The following is a 9,604-nucleotide window of genomic DNA, read 5'->3' on the forward strand; positions in this document are numbered from 1 at the left end:
AGATTGAAAACTCTGTGCATATGCCCTTAAACCTTAAAAGTTAACAAAACAAACATTTTCCACTCTGCCCCGCTACTAGGGAAAACCCTAGTAGTAGCGCGGGTTTTGAGGCTATCAGCAGCGCGGGCAGCCGCGCTACCAATAAGGCGCTACAGCTAACTGTTAGTAGTAGTGCGGTTTGCACCCGCGCTACTACTATTGACTATATCAGCATCGCTTTTCCAGAACACGCTACTATTACTTAGTTGTAGCGCTTTCCTAGCCCCGCGCTACTGCTATGTGTTTCATCATTTTCCCCCGCTTCCTACCCAGTTTCAGTTTCAATAAACTGCAATTTCCAGATACTAGGTACTACTAGATATCAATTTCATAAAGCATTATAGGTACTAGGTAGTACTACCTCCGTTCCAAATTACTCGATAACGATCATCATATGCATCCTCAAGCAGTACAAACGTGATATCGATGACGATCATCATATATAGTTCTAGATGATATCGACGACGATCATCATATATAGTTCTAGATGATATCGACAACGATCATCATATGTAGTTCTAGATGATATAGCCACACACACATATGTAGTTCTAGCTAGATGATATCTACGACGATCATCATCCTCAAGCCTGGGCGGTGGGTGTTCCTGATAGTAATTAGGATGGCCTGTCCAACACGAAGATTCTTGCCAACGAGGAATCTCTTCCACCCAACCGAGTTTAAGTGTGTGCGACCGTCTGTGTCCATGCGGTAAGTACAGGTGGTGACGGAGCCCCTTGCGGTAAGGCGTAGTCCAGCTGAGCCTTCTTCATCAGGCTCGATACCACAACTCACAGATAGGTTCTTTGGCAATTTCTGAATAAGAAAAACATATCAATTAATAAATAGCCTCGCACATACTCTTGCAAATATATTTCTATTAAGTATAGATTTCTACACTATCAAAAGACACAGTTCTACACTATCAAAAGACACAGTACTACACTATCAATTAAGTATAACAATAAAGCATATATTCGTCACCCTGGGTGAGGAATAGTTATTCTTCACCCCCCTTTATTTTACCATCAATGCTCCGTAATTTTACGTTCCGTAAGTTTTGTCTTATTTTCGACGCAAAAAGAGACCGTAAGAAAATACATAATCGCCGTAAAAAATATTTTATGTTATGTAAAATTACAAACGTCAAAACATAGTCTAAAATACACATAAACTGCAAATTTTCTTGTCTTATGACCTATATTTTTATTTTCTTATGTCAAATTTTACGTAGTGAATAGAAATGTAACTATTTGAATTTCAAACGTAATTTAATTATGAAATGATCGTAAGATTACCTCGGGTGAAGAATAACTTATTCTGCACCCTGGGTGATGAATAGTAACACATATATATATATCATCAAATTACTACAGTCAGTATAACATACCATTTCATGCCGATCGACCATGGTACTTGTCTGGCGGGTCAAGAATGGCACCCCGACAAAGTCATCACGTGGCGGAATTATGTCCTATAGGTTGCACACCTCCTCCTCGCCCAGCCTCATCCTTTGAGCTATGATGGCTTCACGCAGTGTGTTCTCATCATCTTCATCGAGTGGATCCTCATTATCTTCATCATCTTCGTCGTCTTCATTATCTTCGTCATCTTCATCATCTTCCACCAGGTTGAGATAAATGACAACCAGCTTGGGTCTTTCTGCTCTGAAGGAGAAGTTGATCAACTCACCACCAGTAAGACGCATGCGGGCGAGGAAACGGGCCCATCCATCTCCTCCAATCTGCGACATATTGCATCCTTTCTCGACCTCCATAGTGTACGCCCCCCGCCCAGGAGCCTCAAATGTCACAGTGTCTCCTGTCAGCTTATTGAATTTTGAGAAATTTCCTTATATAACACTCTTTTAAATATTGTTTCCTTATTTAACACTGAATTTTTTTTCTTCCTTATCTAACACCCAAGTGTAAATTTTGTTCCCTTTCTAACACTTCCGTTAGTTCTGTTAGCCTACACCGTTAAAAGATGCATGGAGTGATGTCAGTTTTCTGTAGCTGGACGAAAATGCCCCCTGCACGTAATAATAAGCATGAGAAAAAGGAAAAAAAACAAGATAGACCGAACCGTCCATCTCTCTTCTCTCCCGACCCGCACCTCTCGTCCCTTTCTCCCAACCCTATCGGCGGCGGCGGCAAACTTCCTAGTCCTATCGGTGCCGGTGACTGCGATGGCGACTCCGGGTAATGGATGGCGGCGGTGCTGCGGAGGACGCCCAGGGCGCGACTGCGGAGGGCCTGACCTCGGCGCTGCTCCGGATCGGGCGTTGGTGAGCGATGGCGACGGTGGGGCTGCGGAGGGGCCGGGCCAGCGCGCGACTTTGGCAGGTGGCGGTGTCTCGGCTGCAGCGGGCTCGGGTCCCTGCGGACGCCGGTGGACATATTCCTGATCCCCTGACTCCATCCACTGCATGCCTTCCCCATTGCCGCGGCCACAGACAGCTCCGTAAGCCGGGACCTTCACTGACCAGTGCTAGCCCTTACGAAGACAAGTCAGAGTCCTCCTCTTCCTCCTCTCAGGAAAGGGCTTAGTCTGTTATGTGATGCTTTGTTTCTCTGAAAATGCTATGGATCTGAAAAAATTCAGTTACTCTGCTATTGATCTGGTTTAACTCTAATGCGCATGCACTATTGTTCACATTGCAGGCTATTCATGCATTTATGTATCTGTGAAAATGGTTATGAGTTCTGTGTAAATGCCCCCCGCAAAAAAAATAGTTCTGTGAAAATGCTTATTATTTCTCTATAAAGATGCTTCTTACTTCCCTATGAAAATCTAGATCAAAACTCTCTTTGAATTAGTCTATTATGCTTCAGTTAAGGACAAAAGTTGTTGTTTCTGTGGTAATGTGAATAATTTTGTCACAAGTTGTATGAGGGGTAAAATCGTCTTTTCAGGTGCCATTTAACACCGTGTGTAGTCAAAATGGACGGAAGTGTTACAAAGGGAACAAATTTTAGAATTGGTGTTAGATAAGGAAGAAAAATATTTCCAGTGTCAAATAGGGAAAAAAGTTTTAAGCTAGTGTTAGATAAGGAATTATCTCTTGAATTTTAACCTCACATTGCATGGGACGATCGGTGTAAAAAAAGCAAAATGACACAATGCAGTAATGCCAACACTAAAAATAAAATAGTTGTTACATTTCATCTAATATATTACCGCCGCATGACGGAAACTCGGCTGGAAGTAGATGCCGATCAGCTTGCCAGATGCAAGGATGTTGGTGCACCTTGACTTGCACAGTCGACATGGTGGTGGTGGTGCTGGCGCCATTTTCCTAAAGCGATATGAGCAAAGGATTAACGATCCACTTCACAGGAAAGAAAAATAGTAGCATGTGATATTTTTGGTTCTTCTTCAGTTATATTTTCATAGTGGAACCCGATCCCAAAAAGTAAACAACAAGCTCTCAATTAACTTACTAACACCTTCTATAATAGAACCAACAACTAGCAGGCCAATGCCAAATCATCCAACAAGACTCACAGACAACAAGTTCTCAATTAGCTTACTAACACCTTCTAGAATATCTCTAGATGAAGAGATTCTTCCGCGAGAAGCAATTTCAGGGGCACCTATCGCCAAAAAAACTATTTGGCCCCTACCAAAGGTATAATCCTAAGATCTGTAATAAGTTATCTACCAAATCAAGGTACCACCTACCAAGACACATTTCATCTCATTTGGCCCCTATTGCCTAAGATAACTGATTAAAAAAACAAGTCGCAAATTTAATTGGGATTAACTTAGCACTTGCAAATTAAATACTTGTACCACCTACCAAAACATTTCAACTAAATTGGCACCTACATTTTGCAAAAAATAACTTATTACAGAAAAACAAAAGCATCTAGTTATCCATATGAAATTTGTAAGCCCTCGCTGCATCTAGGTAGGGCAACCCTCGGGGGTGCTGACAAGGAGGGGGGATGGCATGGTGAGCTCGGTCGGGGGTGCTGACAAGGGGATGGTCGGTGACTTTCCTATGAGAGGGGGCGACGACAGAGGCCGGCAAGGGGATCAAGGGCAGTCGGCCAAAGGCGCCTGGCCAGAGCTCGCGGGCAGCGACAGAGTGGGCGGCGAGAGGGTGGAGGAGCAGCTAGCAGAGGGGCGGCGAGAGGGGGGAGGAGCATTACCTTCGGCCGCGGTGGTCGTCGCGCACGGTGGCGGAGGAGAAACCCTAACCGCAGTTGCCGGAGTCGGGTGGAGGGGGACGACTGAGAGAAATGAGCGTGCGGGGGGCTGATACGTCCATTTTGCATCATGCTTTTATATCAATATTTATTGCATTATGGGCTGTTATTACACATTATGTCACAATACTTATGCCTATTCTCTCTTATTTTACAAGGTTTACATAAAGAGGGAGAATGCCGGCAGCTGGGATTCTGGCTGGAAAAGGAGCAAATATTAGAGACCTATTCTGCACAGCTCCAAAAGACCTGAAACTTCACGGATGATTTTTTCCAAATATATAAAAACATTGAGCGCAAGAACTTCACCAGGGGGGCCACACCCTGCCCACGAGGGTGGGGGGCGCGCCCTACCCCTCTGGGCGCGCCCCCTACCTCGTGGGCCCCCTGGTGACCCTCCGGTGACCATCTTCTGCTATATGGACTCATTCGATGGGAAAATAATGATAAGCCATCTTCTCAGACGAAACTCCGCCGCCACGAGGAGGAACCTTGGCGGAACCAATCTAGGGTTCTAGCGGGGCTGTTCTGCCGGGGAAACTTCCCTCCCAGAGGGGGGAATCATCGCCATCGTCATCACCAACGCTCCTCTCATCGGGAGAGGGCAATCTCCATCAACATCTTCATCAGCACCATCTCATCTCAAAACCCTAGTTCATCTCTTGTATCCAATTCTTGTCTTCAAGTCCGGGATTGGTGCTAGTAGGTTGCTAGTAGTGTTAATTACTCCTTGTAGTTGATGCTAGTTGGTTTAATTGGTGGAAGATCAAATGTTCAGATCCTATATGCACAGAACATGTTTATGGTTTGTGAGTGGTTACTTTTGTTCCTGAGGACATGTGAGAAGTCTTACTATTAGTAGTCATGTGAATTTTGTATTCGTTCGATTTTTTGATGAGATGTATGTTGTCTCTCCTCTAGTGGTGTTATGTGAACATCGACTAAATGACATTTCACCATTATTTGGTCCTAGAGGAAGGCATTGCGAAGTAATAAGTACATGATGGGTTGCTAGAGTGACAGAAGCTTAAACCCTAGTTTATGCGTTGCTTCGTAAGGGGCTGATTTCGATCCATATGTTTCATGCTATGGTTAGGTTTACCTTAATACTTTTGTTGTATTTGCGGATGCTTGCAATAGAGATTAATCATAAGTGGGATGCTTGTCCAAGTAAGGGAAGCACCCAAGCACCGGTCCACCCACATGCCAAATTATCAAAATACCGAACGCGAATCATATGAACGCGATGAAAACTAGCTTGACGATATTCCCATTCGTCCTCGGGAGCGCTTTACATCATATAAGAGTTTGTCCAGGCTTGTCCTTTGCTACAAAAAGGATTGGGCCACCTTGCTGCACCTTATTTACTTTTGTTACTTGTTCCTCGTTACAAATTATCCTATCACAAAACTATCTATTACCACTTATTTCAGTACTTGCAGAGAATACCTTGCTGGCAACCGCTTATCATTTTCTTCTGCTCCTCGTTGGGTTCGACACTCTTACTTATCAAAATGACTACGATAGATCCCCTATAATTGTGGGTCATCAAGACTCTTTTCTGGCGCCGTTGCCGGGGAGTGAAGCGCCTTGGTAGGTGGAATTTGGTAAGGAAAAATTTATGTAGTGTGCTGAAATTTACTGTCACTTGTTACTATGGAAAGTAATCCTCTGAGGGGCCTGTTCGGGGTATCTTCACCCCGACCAGTAGAGCAAAGAGTTGCTCCTGAACCTATTGAACCTACTGAAAATGAAAATGCTTACTTTGAAATTCCTCTGGGTATGGTAGAAAAACTGCTAGCTAATCCTTTTTTAGGAGATGGAACAAAACATCCTGATGAGCATCTAATATATGTGGATGCAGTTTCTGGATTATTTAAGCTTGCAGGTGTACCTGGAGATGTTGTTAAGAAGAAGGTCTTCCCTTTATCTTTGAGGGGAGATGCATCGACATGGTATAGGCTATGTGATGATATGGAGTCTTGGAACTACAAACAATTGAAATTGGAATTTCATCAAAAGTTTTATCCTATGCATCTTATTCATCGTGATCGCAATTATATATATAATTTTTTGCCTCGCGAAGGAGAAAGCATTGCTCAAGCTTGGGGAAGGCTTAAGTCAATGTTATATTCATGCCCCAATCATGAGCTCTCAAGAGAAATGATTATTCTAAATTTTTATACTCGGCTTTCTGGTAAGAATCGCACCATGCTTGATACTTCTTGTGCTGGCTCTTTTATGATGAAGACTATTGAATTAAAATGGGATTTATTGGAAAGAATTAAACGCAACTCCGAAGATTGGGACCTCGACAATGGTAAGGAGTCAGGTATGACACCTAGTTTTGATTGTGTTAAATCTTTTATGGATACTAATATTTTTCATAAATTTAGCACTAAATATGGACTTGACTCTGAGATAGTAGCTTCTTTCTGTGAATCTTTTGCTGCTTATGTTGATCTCCCCAAGGAGAAGTGGTTTAAATATCATCCTCCCATAGAAGTAAAAGTAGCTGCACCTATTAAAGTTGAAGAAAAGACTATTACTTATAATGATCCTATTGTTCCTACTTCTTATGTTGAGAAACCACCTTTCCCTGTTAGGATAAAGGATCATGCTAAAGCTTCAACTGTAGTTCGTAAAAGCAATATTAAAACATATACACCTCCTGAGCAAGTTAAAATTGAACCTAATATTGCTATTGTTAAAGATCTCTTGTCTGATAATATAGATGGGCATGTTATTTATTTTTGTAATGAAACTACTAGAATTGCTAAACCCCGTGATAAAGATAAACCTAGACCTGTGGTAGGCATGCCTGTTATTATTGTTAAAATAGGAGATCATTGTTATCATGGCTTATGTGATATGGGTGCTAGTGCTAGTGCAATACCTATGGACTTATACTAAGAAGTTATGCATGATATTGCACTTGCTAATAGAGACACTATTTCACCAATGCGAATTGTTAGAGATGTTGAAGTCTTGTGTGGGAAAACTAAATATCCTACTGATTTTCTTGTTCTTGGTTCCCCACAAGATAGCTTTTGTCAAATTATATTTGGTAGACCCTTCTTAAATACTGTTAATGCTACCATAGATTGCAAAAGGGATGTTGTTACTGTCGGTTTAGATGATATGACTCATGAATTTAATTTTTCTAATTTTAGTAGACAACACCGTGAAGAAGAATTACCTAGTAAGGATGAAATTATTGGTCTTGCTTCTATTGCCATACCTCCTAGTGATTCTTTAGAACAATATTTGCTAGACCATGAAAATGATATGTTTATGAATGAAAGAAGGGAATTAGATGAAGTATTCTTTAAACAGGAACCTATTCTGATAAACAATTTACCTGTTGAAATCCTAGGGGATCCTCCTCCACCCAAGGGTGATCCTGTGTTTGAGCTTAAGCCGTTACCTGACACTCTTAAATATGCTTATATCTTGATGCGAAAAAGATATATCCTATTATTACTAGTGCTAACCTTTCAGAACATGAAGAAAAGAGATTATTGAAAACTCTAAAGAAGCACCATACTGCTATTGGGTATACTCTTGATGATCTTAAGGGCATTAGTATCACTCTATGTCAACATAAAATTAATTTGGAAGAAGATGCTAAACTAGTTCGTGATCATCAACGCCGTCTAAATCCTAAAATGAAAGAAGTGGTAAGAAAGGAGATACTAAAGCTCCTTGAGGAAGGTATAATTTATCCCGTTGCTGATAGTAAGTGGGTAAGTCATGTCCATTGTGTCCCTGAGAAGGGAGGTATTACTGTTGTTCCTAATGATAAGGATGAATTAATTCCTCAAAGAATTATTACTGGTTATAGGATGGTAATTGATTTCCGCAAATTAAATAAGGCTACTAAAAAAGATCATTACCCCTTACGTTTTATCGATCAAATGCTAGAAAGATTATCCAAACATACACATTTTTGCTTTCGAGATGGTTATTCTAGTTTCTCTCAAATACCTGTGTCAGCCAAAGATCAATCAAAGACTACTTTTACATGCACTTTTGGTACTTTTGCTTATAGACGTATGCATTTTGGTTTATGTAATGCACCTTCTACCTTTCAAAGATGCATGATGGCTATATTCTCTGACTTTTGTGAAAAGATTTGTGAGGTTTTCATGGATGACTTTTCCGTCTATCGATCTTCTTTTGATGATTGCTTGAGCAACCTTGATCGAGTTTTGCAGAGATGTGAAGAAACTAATCTTTTCTTGAATTGGTAAAAGTGCCACTTTATGGTTACTGAAGGTACTGTCTTGGGGCATGAAGTTTCTGAAAGAGGTATTGAAGTTGATAAAGCCAAGGTTGATGCTATTGAAAAGATGCCATGTCCCAAGGACATCAAAGGTATAAGAAGTTTCCTTGGTCATGCTGGTTTTTATAGGAGGTTCATCAAGGACTTCTCAAAAATCTCTTGGCCTCTAACTAATTTATTACAAAAATATATACCATTTGTCTTTGATGATGATTGTGTAGAAGCATTTGAAATACTTAAGAAAGCATTGATCTCTGTACCTATTGTTCAGCCACCTGATTGGAATTTACCCTTTGAAATTATGTGTGATGCTAGTGATTATGCTGTAGGTCCTGTTCTAGGACAAAGAGTTGATAAGAAACTAAATGTTATTAAATATGCTAGTAAAACTCTAGACAATGCTCAATGAAATTATGCTACTACTGAAAAAGAATTCTTAGCAGTTGTATTTGCCTATGATAAGTTTAGACCTTATATTGTTGATTCTAAAGTAACTCTTCACACTAATCATGCTGCTATTAAATATATTATGGAAAAGAAAGATGCTAAACCTAGACTTGCTAGATGGGTTCTCTTGCTACAAGAATTTGATTTACATATTGTTGATAGAAAAGGAGCTGAGAACCCCGTTGCAGACAACTTGTCTAGGTTAGAAAATGTGCTTGATGACCCACTACCTATTGATGATAGCTTTCCTGATGAGCAATTAAATGTCATAAATACTTCTCATACTGCTCCATGGTATGCTGATTATGCTAATTACATTGTTGCTAAGTTTATACCACCTAGTTTCACATACCAGCAAAAGAAAAAGTTCTTTTATGATTTGAGGCATTACTTTTGGGATGACCCACATCTTTATAAAGAAGGAGTAGATGGCGTTATTAGACGTTGTGTACCTGAGCATGAACAGGAACAGATCCTACGCAAGTGTCACTCCAAAGCTTATGGAGGACACCATGCTGGAGATAGAACTGCACATAAGGTACTACAATCTGGTTTTTATTGGCCTACTCTCTTCAATGATGCCCGTAATTTTGTCTTATCTTGTGATGAATGTCAAAGA

This window comes from Triticum dicoccoides, chromosome 7A, assembly GCF_002162155.2.
Source record: "Triticum dicoccoides isolate Atlit2015 ecotype Zavitan chromosome 7A, WEW_v2.0, whole genome shotgun sequence".
Taxonomy (NCBI): Eukaryota; Viridiplantae; Streptophyta; class Magnoliopsida; order Poales; family Poaceae; genus Triticum; species Triticum dicoccoides.